Raw genomic sequence first — 16,767 nt, 5'->3', positions numbered from 1 at the left:
CAAAACCATGATGAGACCTCACATAGTCAGAATGGCTATTAACAAGTTAAAAAACAACAGATGCTGGCAAGGCTGTGGAGAAAAGGGAATGCTTATACACTGCTGGTGGGAATATAAATTAATTCAGCCACTGTGGAAAGCAGTTTGGAGATTTCTCAAATAATTTAAAGCAGAAGTACCTTTTGATCCAGCAATCTCATTACTGTGTAAATGTCTAAAGGAATATGTATCTTTTCACCATAAAGACACATGCAAGTGAATGTTCATCACAGTCCTATTCACAATAGCAAAGACATGGAATCAACTTAGATGCCCATAAACCAGAGACTGGATAAAGACAATGTAGTACACATGGAATACTATGCAGTCAGAAAAATGAAACCATGCCCTTTGCAGCAACATGGATGGAGCTGGAAGCCATTATCATAAGCAAACTAACTCAGAAGCAGAAAATCAAATATCACACGTTCTCACTCATAAGTAGGAGCTAAACACTGACTAAACATGGACACAAATAAGAGAACAGTAGACACCAGGGCTTAGTTGAGGCTGGAAGGTGAGAAGAGGGTGAGGATGGATAAACTACTTGTTGGATAGTAGGCTAAATCACTGGGTGATGAACTACTCTGTACATCAACTCCCTGTGGCACACAATTTAACTATGTAACACAACTGTAATACATCTGCACATGTACCCATGAACCTAAAACGAAAGTTGGAAAAGAAAGAAGAAAATTTGATTCTTTATCTTCAAAATAGTGGAGAGACGCAAGTTTTGCATATATAGTTTTCATACTTTCAGATACAGTCTATTGCTTGGGGTATTGGCTCTAATGCTTAGATTGACCATTGATATGGTTTGGCTGTGTCCCCACCCAAACTTTAACTTGAGTTGTACCTCCAAGAATTCCCACATGTGGGAGGGACCCAGGGGGAGGTACTTGAATCTTGGGGACTGGTCTTTCCAGTGCTATTCTCATGATGGTGAATAAGTCTCCCGAGATCTGATGGGTTTCTCAGTGGTTCTGCTTTTGCTTCTTCCTCATTTTCCTATTGCTGCCACCATCTAAGAAGGGCCTTTCACCTCCTGCCATGATTCTGAGGCCTCCCCAGCCATGTGGAACTATAAGCCCAATTAAACTTCTTTTTGTTGCCAGTTTCAGGTGTGTCTTTATCAGTGGCATGAAAATCAGCTAATACAGTAAATTGGTACCAGTACAGTGGCCATTGCTGAACAGATACCTGAAAATGTGAAAGCACCTTTGGAACTGGGTAACAGGCAGATGTTGGAACAGTTTGGAGGGCTCAGAATAAGACAGAAAAATGTGGGAAAGTTTGAAACCTCCTAGAGACTTGTTGAATGGCTTTGACAAAAATGCTGATAGTGATATGAACAATGAGGTCCAGGCTGGGGTGGTCTCAGATGGCGATGAGGAACTTGTTGGGAACTAGAGCAAAGCTGACTCTTGCTATGTTTTAGCAAAGAGTCTGGTGGCATTTTGCACTGGAAAGACCAGCCCCCATGATTCAATTACCTTGCCCTGGGTCCCTCCCACAACATGTGGGAATTCTGGGAGATACAATTCAAGTTGAGGTTTGGGTGGGTACACAGCCAAACCATATCAATGGTCAATCTAAGCATTAGAGCCAATACCCCAAGCAATAGACTGTATCTGAAAGTATGAAAACCATAGATGTAAATCTTTACCCTAGAGATTTGTGGAACTTTGAACTTGTGAGAGATGATTTAGCATATGTGGCAGAAGAAATTTCTAAGCAGCAAAGGATTCAAAAGTGACTTGGATGCTGTTAAAAGCATTCAGTTTTAAAAGAGAAACAGCAAAAAGTTCAGAAAATTTGCAGCCTGATGATGCAGTAGAAAAGAAAAACCCATTTTTTTTTAGGAGAAATTCAAGCTGGCTTCAGAAATTTGTATCAGTAAGGAGAAGCCTAATGTTAATCCCCAAGACAATGAAGAAAATGCCTTCAGGCCATGTCAGAGACCTTCATGACAGCCCCTCACATCATAGGCCAGGAGGTCTAGGAGGAAAAAGTGGTTTTGTGGCCCGGGCCCAGGGTCCCCATGCTGTCTGCAGCCTAGGGACTACCCTATGTCCCAGTTGCTCCAGCCATGGCTGAAAGGGGCCAACATAGAGCTCAGGCTGTGGCTTCAGAGGGTAGAAGCCCCAAGTCTTGGCAGCTTCCACATGGTGTTGAGCCTGCAGGTGCACAGAAGTCACACATTTAGGTTTGGGAATCTCCACCTAGATTTAGAAAATGTATGGAAACACCTGGATGCCCAGGTAAAAGTTTGCTGCAGGGGTGAGGCTATCATAGAGAACCTCTTCTAGGGCAGTGTGGAAGGGAAATGCAGGGTTGGAGCCCCCACACAGAGTCCCTAATGGGGCACTGCCTAGTGAAGCTGTAAGAAGAGGGCCACCATCCTCCAGACCCCAGAATGGTAGATCCACCTACAGCTTGCACCATGCACCTGGAAAAGCCACAGACACTCAATGCCAGTCCGTGAAAGCAGCCAGGAGAGAGGCTGTCTCCTGCAAATCCACAGGGGCAGAGCTGCCCAAGACCATGGGAACCTACCTCTTGCATCAGCATAACCTGGATGTGAGGCACACAGTCAAAGGAGATCATTTTGGAACTTTAAGATTTGACTGCCCTGCTGGATTTTGGACTTGCATGGGCCCTGTATCCCCTGTGTTTTGACCGATTTCTCCCATTTGGAATGACTGTATTTACCCAATGCCTGTACCCCCATTGTATCTAGGAAGTAACTGGCTTGCTTTTGATTTTACAGACTCATAAGTGGAAGGGACTTGCCTTGTCTCAGATGGGACTTTGGACTGTGGACTTCTGGCTTAATGCTGAAATGAGTTAAGATTTTGGGGGACTGTTGGGAAGGCATGATTGCTGTTGAAATGTGAAGACATGAGATTTGGAAGGGTCAGGGGCAGAATGATATGATTTTGCTGTGTCTCCACCCAAATCTCAACTTGAATTTTATCTCCCAGAATTCCCACATGTGTGGAAGGGACCCAGGAGGAGGTAGTTGAATCATGGGGGCCAGTCTTTCCTGTGCTATTCTCATGATCGTGAATAAGCCTCACAAGATCTGATGGTTTTATCAGGAGTTTCTGCTTTTGCTTCTTCCTCATTTTTCTCTTGCTGCTGCCATGTAAGAGGTGCCTTTCTCCTCCCAGCCTGATTCTGAGGCCTCCCAGCCATTTAGAAACTGTAAGTCCAATTAAACCTCTTTTTGTTCCCAGTTTTGGGTATGTCTTTATCAGCAACATAAAAACAAACTAATACAACCGTATAATTGAATGTCCAAGTCAGAAAACATTTGAAAGTGAAAGGGGTCTCTATTAATGTTTGTCTTGGAAGAACAAGCATAAACTGGAACTGTGCCAGGCAAACTATAACTTTTCACCCTGCATGTTGCTTCTGTATCTCATCAGTGATCAACTCAAACTGAGCACAGTCTCCACCAATGCTTGTAAATTAATTAACCAATCAGTGAGAATAGTTTGTAAATTAGCTTTCTCTAACAGCAGTGACCTGTGTTTTTGTGAGCCTCCTATTGAGGAATAGCCTTAGGCAAAATTGATGGAGGAAACTTAGGTTGGACATCCCTTCAGTAATTTGTTAGTGTTCTATTCAATTCAAATTGAATTCGCTGCCGCAAATGCCCAGAGTTGATGTTTACAGTTGTTATTTCCCTATTTTCTTATCTTTGAACAGAAAAAGGTACCTGTTCTAAAAATGTTGACATAGTTGGATCTTCCTGTTCCAGTGGAACACTGGGAAAGATGGGGAAGATAAGTCCAAAGAGACATGAAAATTTAACCATTGTCTAAATGTTTGAAGACTCCAAGCCCTCCCATATCTTTTTATTTTACCATTTCTTTGCAAATTCATAAAATGACTGAAGGGAATTCTTGGGGTTTTGGGAAAATCTCACAAGAAAACACTGTGACTTTGCCATTTCTCTTCAGATTTATCTTAAAATACCTAATAGAAATCTATTGCATTCTCTGCCTCAAATAAAACCAGTCCCCACAAGCTAACCCCCTTTTTTGATTATGATTCTCACAACCTCTACTCATATCATCCTCACTATATTTTTCCTCATTCCTCAAGTCAGCCCCAATCTTAACATTCTTCAAAGGCCTCTAGGACCTTCATTCTTTGGCCCTTGACACCGTCTACAGTTCCCATTTTGGGGAGTACTATTCGGTTAAATATCTTCAGTAGCTCCATCTAATATTGTTGATTCCACCCCTTAATGCTTAAATAATTTAAAATATACACTGCACTGTATGCTTGGATAAAGTGGGTTGTATTGTTCATGGATGAGTTTACGTACTTAAATGTCTCTCTGACTAGATTAAAAAGTCTTCAAGAGGAACAAGTTACGTATTTCACAATGTTAAGCACAGAGGAAAAAGTCAAAATATAAGGAAGCGGTGACTGAATAGAAAGCCATTCAGTTAGACATCTTTGGTATTTCTATTCTCTTGAGGTTGTCTTAAATACACTCCTTTTCACACTCTTTGACAATCCCTGACCGAATCTACTTATTTTATGTGAAGCAGTATGGAATAGTGGTTAAGAGTTTGGACTCTGGAGCCAGGGTGTGTGTCTTCTTTAGAATAGTAGCTCCACTGCTTCCTACATGGGTCATTTTAGCAAGTTATTCAACCTTTCTGAGCCTAAATTTCCTCATCTACAGAATGGAGATAATGAACACAAGGATGTAACTCCCTCATAATATTCCTGAAAGTATTAAATGACTTGCCCTCTAAGTGTGAATGCTTATAACCATGAACAACACATAGCCAACAGTATCCAAGTGTTATTTGTTAATACACTTAAGACACTCAATTCTCAACCTCCCGAAAATCTCCTCTTCTGAATTCCAGATACATCCATCTACCCACACTTTTGTCATCTGGATGTTTCATAATTACTTAAATATGTCCAAAACTGACCTCTATATTTTTACCTCCAAACTTATTGCTCCTCCTATGTTTTATATTTTAGTATCACCATGGCCTAGTTACCTGCCTTAGTCGTTTGGGCCTACTATAAGAAAATACCTTAGACTGGGTAACTTATAAACAACAGAAATGTAATTTTTTACAGTTCAGGAGGAGGCTGAGAAGTCCAAGATCAAGGCACCAGCCGATTCAGCATCTGTTTAGGGCTCATTGCTAATGGACAGTGCCTTCTAGTTGTTTCCCCTCATAGCAGAAGGCAAAAAGACTCCCTCCAGCCTTTTTGATAAGGGTGATAATCACATTCATGAGGGTAGAGCCCTTATGACTTAATCACTTCTCACAGGTCCCACTACTTACTATAATCACCTTGAATTCTGGGGAAACACATACATTCAGACCACAGCAGTGCCCAAACCATAAATGTGAAAATTATGCTCACATTTCCTTTCCTTTAAACGTATACATTCAACAATTCAACTAGTGTTACCAGCTTCACACCATTAATATTTTTTGAATCTGCTTTCTCTACTTCAAGATAAGCTCTTTGATCAAAAACCCTTTCCAAAGTTAAACCTATGTAGATAGTCTTTTGTTTCTTTTTCACCATCACAGATTATCTTTATTCTGTAATAGCAGTAAATCTCCTTTGAGGGTGAGTAAGCAGAGATGACTGAAAAAACACAAAATTCATATCTTTCTTTTCTCCCTCTCACACAATAAAAAGTACAATGCCTTCATAAAACAGTTGATTTTCTTGAGTCACCATATTGCTTCCCATCAATCATGCCAAGTCTATTCATTCCATTGGTCACTAAACAGTCAAAAGTAATAGGAAAGTCAAAGAAGATGGGAAAATAGCATGTCAAATATTTATTGTAATATATAGTGTCACTTTACCCATCTTTTCCTGAGATTAGGTGGACAAGTCTGAGCAGAAGAATATCTTCCTCATTTCTCAGTCATGAAATGTGAAGGGCTTGAATCAAGTTTTGATATAGGTTGAAGCCACTGCTTGAACTTCAAGGCCTTTGTAAGTGAGAACAGTTTTTGTTTTTTTCTTTTTTTGGTTTGTTTTTGTTTGTTTGTTTGTTTCTTTTTGTGGGCATCAGGCCTATTTTGTCCTTTTATTAGATGTACCTAACATTCTTTGTTTCTTCTCTTTTTCACTTTGAGGAAGATGGGAGCAGTGTAGTGTTTCTGAGTGATGAATTCATGTCTTGTTAAAGTGCAAGTCAAATATGTATAAATACATACACCACCTACAGACATTACCACATTAGCAGACATTATATTTGTCCCTCTTTATTCTCCTATCCATCATTTACCCTTTAGCTATAGAGGAAATGAATGCCCAATGCAAAGGAGCAAGATCTTTCATGTTAAGTAAATATGTTTCAAGGAAATAAAAAAAGTTATTCTGTTCACTTGTTCCTCTGAGAAAGTTCAGATTGTGTGTAGGTATGTAAAAGACATTATTGGTATAGTGATATTTTTCTTCTTCTGTGTATGTGGGAGGAAAAGAAGAATGTTCAGTAAGAACAATTTTGAAGTATTTTACTCTGGTATCAATGTGTGAAATGACTTAGCAATTCAAACCAATCCTTTTTTCATCTACTGTTGTTATTAAGGTATATTTGTATGTAAAAATTAATTTACAGCTTAGTTAATATATTTTTTAATGTCTGATGGCATATGTAACTCACGTTTTTCTAAAAGTCATCCATATTGCCATTGCAACAATCAAATCTTAATTCTATGGAAGTGTTATTTATATTTGTTTATATTCTGGCCATTAAAATGACTTTGAAATTACATTAATAAAAGCATCAAATCATTGACACTATACTAGACCAGGCAGGGGGATGGTTACAGAGAAATACAAAATAAATAAAATAAAATATTTCCTGTAATATAATAACAATTAGTTGGGAAGACAAAAGGAAATATATCCATGTGGGAAAAAAAATGTTTGCAAATCAACATATCAACAAGTAGACATCAATTTAATGTTAGAAATTTTGTTGACTTAATAAATATTTCTGTACTGATTTTCTAAATGTAAGACCATGTTATGATTTTTGAGATGTTTCATTTAAACATTTATATGACTATTTTGAATTTTATTATAGCAAATAGGTCTTAACAGATCTTAATTCTATCTCACTTTATGTCTTAGTTGAGTCCTCTGACACATTATCATAGACTTGGTAGCTTATAAACAGCAGAAACTTATTCCACAAATTTCTGGAGGCTTGAAGTCCTAAATCCAAGTGCCAGCATGATTGGGTTCTGGTGAGAGTCCTCTTCTGGGTTGTAGACTGCCAAGTTCTTGCTGTGTCCTCACAAGGCAAAAGAGAGAAAGCAAGTTCTCTTGAGAGTCTTCTAACAATAGTAATCCCCTCTGCGAGGGCTCCACCCTCAGCTCCTCATCTAATCCTAATTACCTCCCAAGGATCCCACCTACTCATACCCTCGCACTAGGAGATAGGGTTTTAACATACAAATTTTGGAGAGATAAAAGCATTCAGTCCATAGCACTTTATCAGCAACTCTATATTGAGTGTCAATTATGCATGAAACATTGTATTAGGTCCCTGCCCTCAGAAAAAGCTTATACTATGAGAAAAACTCCCTGTAACCCGAATTTTATCAGAAATTATTAGAAAATACTGGATCTCAACCTTGGCTATATGTTAGAATCACCAGGGGAGCTGATGCTAAGATCCCTCTCCCAGAGATTCTGGCTCAGTTGGTCTCAGGTGTGGTCTGGGCATTGAGATTTTTAAAGATATTTCCACAAGATTTCTGATGCGTAGCCTAAATTAAGAACCATTGCTACAATCCTAAGGAGAAAATTTACCTTCATCTGAAGTAATCATAGAAAACTTCTCAGAGGTGGGGAGTTGTCCATTGACAACCAATCAAACTGGATTTAAAGCTAGAGAGGTGTCAGAGATTTTGATACATCAGAAACATGGACAATTAGGCAAAGAACAATATGAAGGCAAGAAAGTCCAACTTATGTTTGTTGATCAATGAGTAGTACTGCATAGATTGCAGAAACAAAAGTAAATGTGAAGCTAAAACAATTATCCCACTGACCACATATGTGCTATAAATGCATGTGCCATAATATTTCTTCTGATAGTCACCTTTACCTCTGCAGATATAGGTAATATGTTATCCAAACTTCAGCATGGTACCTCTATGGTAGACTACATAGATGACCATAATCATTCACTTTTACCTATAACTGCTCCATTTCCCAAGTCCTACCATTAAAAATTTAGAGTCTCTTATTTCTTCTCTTTAATCTTTTGAATTTCTTTGGCCAATAAAATGCAGTGGGAGTCAGGAGAGGTAAGATACAAGCCTGGGTTTCAAAAGTCTTTGAATACTTCCACTCTCTTTTTCTATTTTGGAATCCTGTCGAGATACAATATATGAAAACCAAAATTATCTGCTGAAAAAATAATAAAGCATATTAAGCAGAGACATGATATCCCATTTGAGGCCTGTCTAGACCAGTTAGCTTCCAGCTGACTTGGCAGTTAATCAGGACTGTATAAACGAGCCCACCCAAGACTAGAAGCAGCATCCAGCTAACCCAGTTGAAACTGCCACCCTATAGAATTATATTCTAAAGAGATGGTTTCTATTTAATCGACTAAAATTTAGGGTCATTTGTTTTACACAAATGCTAACTGATATAATCTCACTTTCCCAGCTATGATAGCTGATCCAAGGGTACACCAAGCTGGTCAGTATGACTTCTTACTCAAAACATTTTCCACTGGAATGAGAGAGACACACTCTACCTTAGGCTACCACACTGGTAGTATATGAGCACAGAACTTTGTTCCTATACCATTGAAAGCCATCTGCAAGAAAAAAAAATGAATGAAACTTAAATACAAGGAAGTACTAACAAGACCCAGCAAGAGTGAGTAGGTCCTTTTTGACAGTCTAACCGTACATGATTCAAAGTTTGCTTAAGACCAGGTCCACCTTGACTCCTTAGTGGACTTTTGTTCTAAATCAAAACATTCCTCTGTTTGATTTAAACTAGTTCTTGTTGGGGTTCTGTTACTTGCAATTGAAAATGCCCTTACCCAAACTGTTTAGCCAATCAGGAGGAAACAAAATCAAAAGTGGATGAAATACTAGTCACCATTCAATACAGTTGTTCAAAGCAATACACTTTTGTTTAGGATCCAGTAGGTTAGGTCAGAAAATGGGAATGTAATCTTATCCTTGAAGGTTTTGTATTCTAGTACAGAAGACAGACTGGTCTACCTATAAGTAAAGCAACTGGGGAACAAAATATGTAGGAAGGCTACCTAATCTAACAGGGACAAGGCAAGATCTCAGTGTTGTAGCTTTGAGAGGAAAACATGGCTCAATTCAAATGAAGAGACTGAAGAAAGCATTCTAGTTAAGAAATCATGACATGCTCACTCTTGTAATCCCAGTACTTTGGGTGGCCGAGGCAGGCAGACCAATTAAGGCCAAGAGTTGGAGATCAGCCTGGCCAGTATGGCGAAACCCCACATCTACAAAAAACGCACAAAAAATTAGCCAGGGGTGGTGGCACATTCCTGTAATCCCAGTTACTTAGGAGGCTGAGGCAGGAAAGTTGCTTGAACCCGGGAGAAGAGGTTGCAGTGAGCTGGAATCAGGTCACTGTACTCCAGCCTGGGCGACAGAGCAAGACTCTGTTTCAAAAAAAAAAAAAAGAAAAAAAAAAAAAAAAGAAATAAAAAACCACAAATCATTACATCATTACATAGCTTTATCTCCATCAAAGTATATTCTTAATTGGGTTGCTAATACTCCCACACCTGCAAAGTTGTTTTTAAAAAAATAAAAATAAAAAAGTGAAGAGAGAAAAAAAAAAACGAAGCTAACATTTTAAAATATATGCTATATTTCAGAAACCGTATAAGACACTTTACATATTATCTCTTTTAAACATATATAAAGCAGTATATTGCATTGTATTTTTGCAACAATTGTGTGAAATAGAGGATATTATATTACAATTTATTATATCATGTGTTGTATGACAAAAATCAGCTACAGAAGAGATAATTAAGTTTGGATATTTTCTTTGGAAGAGTTCAAATATATTTCAAAGACACAATTCTGGTATGTAATGTATACTATTTTGAAAAATAGTTGAGAGATATTTTTCTGGCATTAACATTATTGGCTGAAATGGACCAATTTGTAATGTATTTGTAATTTTATAGATATACAAGTTATTATTGCCTTAAGACTTCAGGAAAAGTTTGTGTTACATTTATGATTACAGCTTAAGAGTCTTGTCACTGTTTCCTGCAATATAACTGCAGAGAAGTATTTTCCAGGCATTAATAATACCACAATGAGATAAGATGAAATTATAATGCATAAATTATTCCTTAGATTGAATGTTCAAGTTTTCTGACTCTCAGTGGGATTTCCTGAGTTTATCTTTAGAATTTATTTTCTTTTTAACTTTGTAAACTTTACTTTCTTCCCCATTTGCTTATGAAATTTTCAAAAGAACAGTATAATCTGTTCTTTTAACCATTATATATAATGTCTTACAATATCTGAGTAGATTGTCATATTGCTTGCTACAATCAACTCAGGAAAGATTGATAGTGCAGAAGAATAGAGATAACTAAGAGGAAAAATAGTCTTTCAAAAAGTGAAGGGAGATGGAAACATGAGGGCCAGTGGAACTAATTTATGATAGGTGATGTTTTTCATTGTAATAGACGAAAAAAAAAAAAAAGAAATGATAGATGCAGATACTGTTGTTAGTGATGCAGTTGCTGTTGTTAATCTTGTAGTGGCGATGATGATGATGATGGTGAGGACTGATGTTGCTGAGGGTGACCTGGAAATATAAAAGTTACATACAGGATTTAGTAAAGCAAAGGATGTTCATATGCAGGCATAATGAGGTGAGTACACGCACACAAAATAGACTAGACACTATGCCCTCTGTCTTTCTAGTTTCAAAATGTACTACCTTGGCCGGGCATGTGGCTCACGCCTGTAATCCCAGCACTTTGGGAGGCCGAGACGGGCGGATCACAAGGTCAGGAGATCTAGACCATCCTGGCTAACACGGTGAAACCCCGACTCTACTAAAAAAAAAAAAAAAAAAAAAAAAAATTAGCCAGGCGTGGTGGCGGGTGCCTCTAGTCCCAGCTACAAGGGAAGTTGAGGCAGGAGAATGGCGTGAACCCGGGGGGCAGAGCTTGCAGTGAGCCGAGATGGCGCCGCTGCACTCCAGCCTGGGCTACAGTGCGAGACTCCATCTCAAAAAAAAAAAAAAAAAAAAAAAAAGTACTACCTTATGAAAATTTTGCTCTGTGAGACATAGCATCATCCTTCTAATAAATTCACCTTTAATTTTCTAAGCTGCAATGAGTGGGTTCTGTATTTGAAATCAAATGATATGTGCCTGAGACACTTTGGAAACCACTCAATTCAGAGTATACTGTACTCTCTTTTAGCATGTATTACTTGGCCAATACCCATAGTCATTATTTTTATTCTTCTTAGTGGGAGAGTCTGGTTCCCAGCCTATATTAGCCTTCTCTGTCCTGGTATAAGTAACCATTAAGGACACTCTTATTTTTAAACCTAGACACTCAGAAGTTTTACTTCATTGTAGAATTAATAGGAACCAGAAGGTTGGCATAGCTTCCAGCAAAAATAACAACCTAATAATTAATAGAAGTATATGTCCAGAATAAGGGAAGTGTTATCATTAGCATATTGCTTTCCAATTGGACTACAACAGTGCAGCAACCAGAAATGGTGTGTCTTCCACTAAATGTAAGCACTAAACAAGATTTTTCTCTCTTGTTCTGTACTGTTTGTTCTCTATTGTCCAGAGCATTGGTGCTCAATAAATATTCATTGACTGACTGAAAGCCATGTTGTAAGAAAAAACTTGTCATGACTGGGACTGTCTCACTTGGAAATTTGGACAAGAATGGTAGAGAAGAGATATCTGTCTTTAAATATCAGAAAAGGAAGCTTACTCCCATTAGCCCAAAAGGGAAGAGTTATAAACTAGAATACTCAATTATTAATTTCCTGTAATCTTCTCACACTCAGAGTATCTAATAATGTTCTTTGTCTCATTAGGAACCTGAATCTTTACACTAAGCCTGTATAACTACATCCGGATGTAGGCTGCCACTCTATGCCTATGAAGTGTCATTTTGAAATAAAACTAATGAGAAAAATAAGTAGATCTCCTTCACAAAAATATTACTCTAATAGTCCATTGTATCCTGTAGCATTTCTTCTGCAATAGTGAAGGCTGGAAGTTTTAAACTTAATTATTTTCATCCTGCTTATCTGAACCCAAGATGGGTATTTATTCAAGTTGATTATCTGGTGCACCACTGCTAACATAATTATGGCTAGAATAGGAGGTTTTGCTCATTCTCTAAACTAAAAATAACTAAACCAAGTGTAGCATCCTTGTTTCAACAGGCAATCTGAGGTCTTTAGGGGTACTTTGAAAATAATACTCATTAAGTCAAGCACTACCTTAATTTAAGAATCTTTTTTTTTCCTTAGGTCTTAGGTCAGTGGTTCTGTGGGATGCCTGTAGAGCCTAGAACTCTATATTTTGAACAAACACTCAGGGTTTAGTAAGTAGGTGGTAGACAATGCCTTAAGTGTAAAGACAATAGAGCTGGGTACTGGATATGAATTTATTAGAATTGAGCATTTTCATTTGAGTTAAGAATCTTTTATGGTTAATTATGCTTTACAGAAAAGCCAGTAAAATGTTTCATTGACATTTATAAGTTTATCCTTTAATGTTATAATATACCAAAATGTCATATTATTCAAAATCTACTTCTGTGCAAACACACAAATTATTTTAAGCTTCCCTGCCATGCAACTGTTGATGCAGATATAACTCCTGTGTGTTTCTTCAATAACAACCACTATATGCTTGACCCATGCCTCACAGAGTCAAACCCCACTGGCAAAACCCTCAGCCATTAAAAGCCAAATAAAGTTAGGAGTTATTTATGCAGCCATTCAAGAAAGAAATCAAAAGACATGCAGAAATATTAATCTTGCTATAACTGCAATAGATTTTTATCTTTTTATTCTTGGGTCCCCAATCTCCTCCTCTCTGACAATGAGTGTCCTTGAAGTAACTAGGCCATACTCTTTTCTTTGTGCTCTTAACATGTTCTCTTACTTGCATTCTCTCTCTCTCTCTACCTTCCTTCATTTTGGGGGCTCCAATTTTTGTACTCTCAAATAACACAATTTAGAAAACTTCAGCTTAAAAAAAATGAGTCATCATAAACGTCCCTGTCTGACAGTTTTGAAGAGAACAGTGGTTTTCCAGCACAGAGGTTGAGATCTGAGAATGGACAGACTGTCTGCTCAAGTGAGTCCCTGATCCCTGAGAAGATTAACTGGGAGACATCACCCACTAAGTGCAGACTGACACCTCACACCTCACATGGCTGGGTACACCTCTGAGATGAAGCTTCTAGAGCAAGAATCAGACAGCAACACTTGCTGTTCAGCAATATTCTATCTTCTGCAGCCTCTGCTGCTGATACCCAGTCAAATAGGGTCTGGAGCGGATCTCAAGCAAACTTCAACAGACCTGCAGCTGGGGGTCCTGATTGTTAGAAAGAAAACTAAGAAACAGAAAGGACACCCACACCAAAACCCCATCAGTATGTCACCATCACCAAAGACCAAAGGCAGATAAAACCACAGAGATGGGGAAAAAGCAGTGCAGAAAAGCTGGAAATTCAAAAAATCAGAGTGCATCTCCCCCTTCAAAGGAATGCAGCTCATTGCCAGCAATGGAAAAAAGCTAGACAGAGAATGACTTTGACGAGTTGAGAGAAGAAGGCTTCAGTCGATCAAACTTCTCAGAGCTAAAGCAGGAAATATGTACCCAGCACAAAGAAATGAAAAATCTTGAAAAAAGAATGGAAGAATGGATAACCAAAATAGCCAATGCAGAGAAGTCCATAAATAAACTGATAGAGATGAAAATCATGACACGAGAACTATAGGACAAAGGCACAAGCTTCAGTAACCGACTCGATCAAGTGGAAGAATGAGTATTAGTGATTGAAGATCAAATGAATGAAATGGAATGAGAAGAGAAGTTTAGAGAAAAAGGAGTAAAAAGAAATGAACAAAGCCTCCAAGAAATATGGGATTATGTGAAAAGACAAAATCTACGTCTGATTGGTGTGTCTGAAAGTGAAGGTGAAAATGGAACCAAGTTGGAAAACACTCTGCAGGATATTATTCAGAAGAACTTCCCCAGTCTAGCAAGGCAGGCCAACATTCAAATTCAGGAAATAGAGAGAACACCACAAAGATATTCCTCGAGAAGAGCAACTCCAAGACACATAATTGTCAGATTCACCAAAGATGAAATGAAGGAAAAAATGTTAAGGGCAGCCAGAGAGAAAGGTCGGGTTACTCACAAAGGGAAGCACATCAGATTAACACTGGATCTCTTGGCAGAAACTCTACAAGCCAGAAGAGAGTGGGGGCCAATATTCAATATTCTTAAAGAAAAGAATTTTCTACCCAGAATTTCATATCTAGCCAAACTAAGTTTTGTAAGTGAAGAAGAAATAAAATCCTTTACAGACAAGCAAATGCTTAGAGATTTTGTCACCACCAGGCTTGCCCTACAAGAGATCCTGAAGGAAGCACTAAACATGGAAAGGAACAACAGGTACCAGCCACTGCAAAAACATGCCAAAATGTAAAGACCATAGAGGCTAGGAAGAAACTGGATAAACTAATGAGCAAAATAACCAGCTAATATCAAAATGACAGGATCAAGTTCACACATAACAATATTAACCTTAAATGTAAATGGACTAAATGGTCCAATTAAAAGACAGAGACTGGCAAATAAGATAAAGAGTGAAGACCCATGAGTTTGCTGTATTCAGGAGACCCATCTCACATGCAGAGACACACATAGGCTCAAAATAAAGGGATGGAGGAAGAACTACCAAGCAAATGGAAACAAAAAAAGGTAGGGGATAAAATCCTAGTCTCTGATAAAACAGACTTTAAACCAACAAAGATCAAAAGAGACAAAGAAGGCCATTACATAATGGTAAAGGGTTCAATACAACAATAAGAGGTAACTATCCTAAATATATATGCATCCAATACAGGAGCACCCAGATTCATAAAGCAAGTCCTTAGAGACTTACAAAGAGACTTAGACTCCCATACAATAATAATGGGAGACTTTAACACCCTACTGTCAACATTAGACAGATCAATGAGAAAGAAAGTTAACAAGGATATCCAGGAATTGAACTCAACGCTGCACCAAGTGGACTTAATGGACATCTACAGAACTCTCCACCCTAAATAAACAGAATATACATTCTTCTCAGCACCACATCGCAGTTATTGCAAAATTGACCACATGGTTGGAAGTAAAGCACTCCTCAGCAAATGTAAAAGAACAGAAATTATAACAAACTGTCTCTCAGACCACAGTGCAATCATACTAGAACTCAAGGCTAAGAAACTCAATCAAAACCACCCAATTGCATGGAAACGGAACAACCTGCTCCAGAATGACTACTGGGTACATAATAAAATGAAGACAGAAATAAAGATGTTCTTTTAAACCAATAAGAACAAAGACACAATATACCAGAATCTCTGGGACACATTTAAAGCAGTGTGTTGAGGGCAATGTGTAGCACTAAATGCCCACAAGAGAAAGCAGGAAAGATCTAAAATTGACACCCTAACATCACAATTAATAGAACTAGAGAAGAAAGAGCAAACACATTCAAAAGCTAGCAGAAAGCAAGAAATAACTAAGATCAAAGCAGAACTGAAAGAGATAGAGACACACAAAAAAATCCTCCAAAAAATCTATGAATCCAGGAGCTGGTTTTTTGAACAGATCAACAAAATTGATAGACCGCTAGCAAGACTAATAAAGAAGAAAAGAGAGAAGAATCAAATAGACACAATAAAAAATGATAAAGGGGATATCACAACCAACCCCACAGAAATACAAACTACCACTAGAGAATACTATAAACACCTCTTCACAAATAAACTAGAAAACCTAGAAGAAATGGATAATTCCTGGACACTTACACTCTCCTAGGACTAAACCAGGAAGAAGTTGAATCCCTGAATAGACCAATAGCAGACTCTGAAATTGAGGCAATAATTAATAGCCTACCAACCAAAAAAAGTCCAGGACCAGACGTATTCACAGCCAAATTCTACCAGAGGTACAAGGAGGAGTTGGTACCATTCCTTCTGAAACTATTCCAATCAATAGAAAAAAGAGGGAATCCTCCCTAATTCATTTTAGGAGACCAACATCATCCTGATACCAAAGACTGACAGAGATACAACAAAAAAAGAGAATTTCAGACCAATATCCTTCATGAACATTGATGCAAAAATCCCCAATCAAATACTGGCAAACCAAATCCAGAAGCATATCCATCCAAAAGCTTATCCAGCATGACCAAGTGGGCTTTATCCCTGGGATGCAACGCTGGTTCAGCATACCCAGATCCATAAACGTAATCCAGCATATAAACAGAACCAAAGACAAAAACCACATGATTATCTCAATAGATGCAGAAAAGGCCTTTGACAAAATTCAACAGCCCTTCATGCTAAAAACTAAATAAATTCCGTATTGATGGAACATGTCTCAAAATAATAAGAACTA

At 38.0% G+C, this 16,767-nt stretch overlaps 1 long non-coding RNA gene across 1 annotated transcript; it reads right to left on the bottom strand.

Annotated features, from left to right (window-relative positions):
* Positions 1-6,529: 6,529 nt before the first annotated feature.
* On the bottom strand, positions 6,530-8,902 carry LOC123573879 (uncharacterized). Its single transcript, XR_006698590.2, has 3 exons — positions 8,834-8,902; positions 8,292-8,441; positions 6,530-7,354 (listed from the first exon to the last, which is right to left on the bottom strand). It is a non-coding gene; the product is annotated as an uncharacterized lncRNA (long non-coding RNA).
* Between the last annotated feature and the right edge of the window lie 7,865 nt (positions 8,903-16,767).

Source organism: Macaca fascicularis, chromosome 6 (assembly GCF_037993035.2).
Source record: "Macaca fascicularis isolate 582-1 chromosome 6, T2T-MFA8v1.1".
NCBI classification, from domain to species: Eukaryota; Metazoa; Chordata; class Mammalia; order Primates; family Cercopithecidae; genus Macaca; species Macaca fascicularis.
Note: the sequence above shows the minus strand (reverse complement) of the source record. Positions and strands in the feature narration are given on the sequence as shown.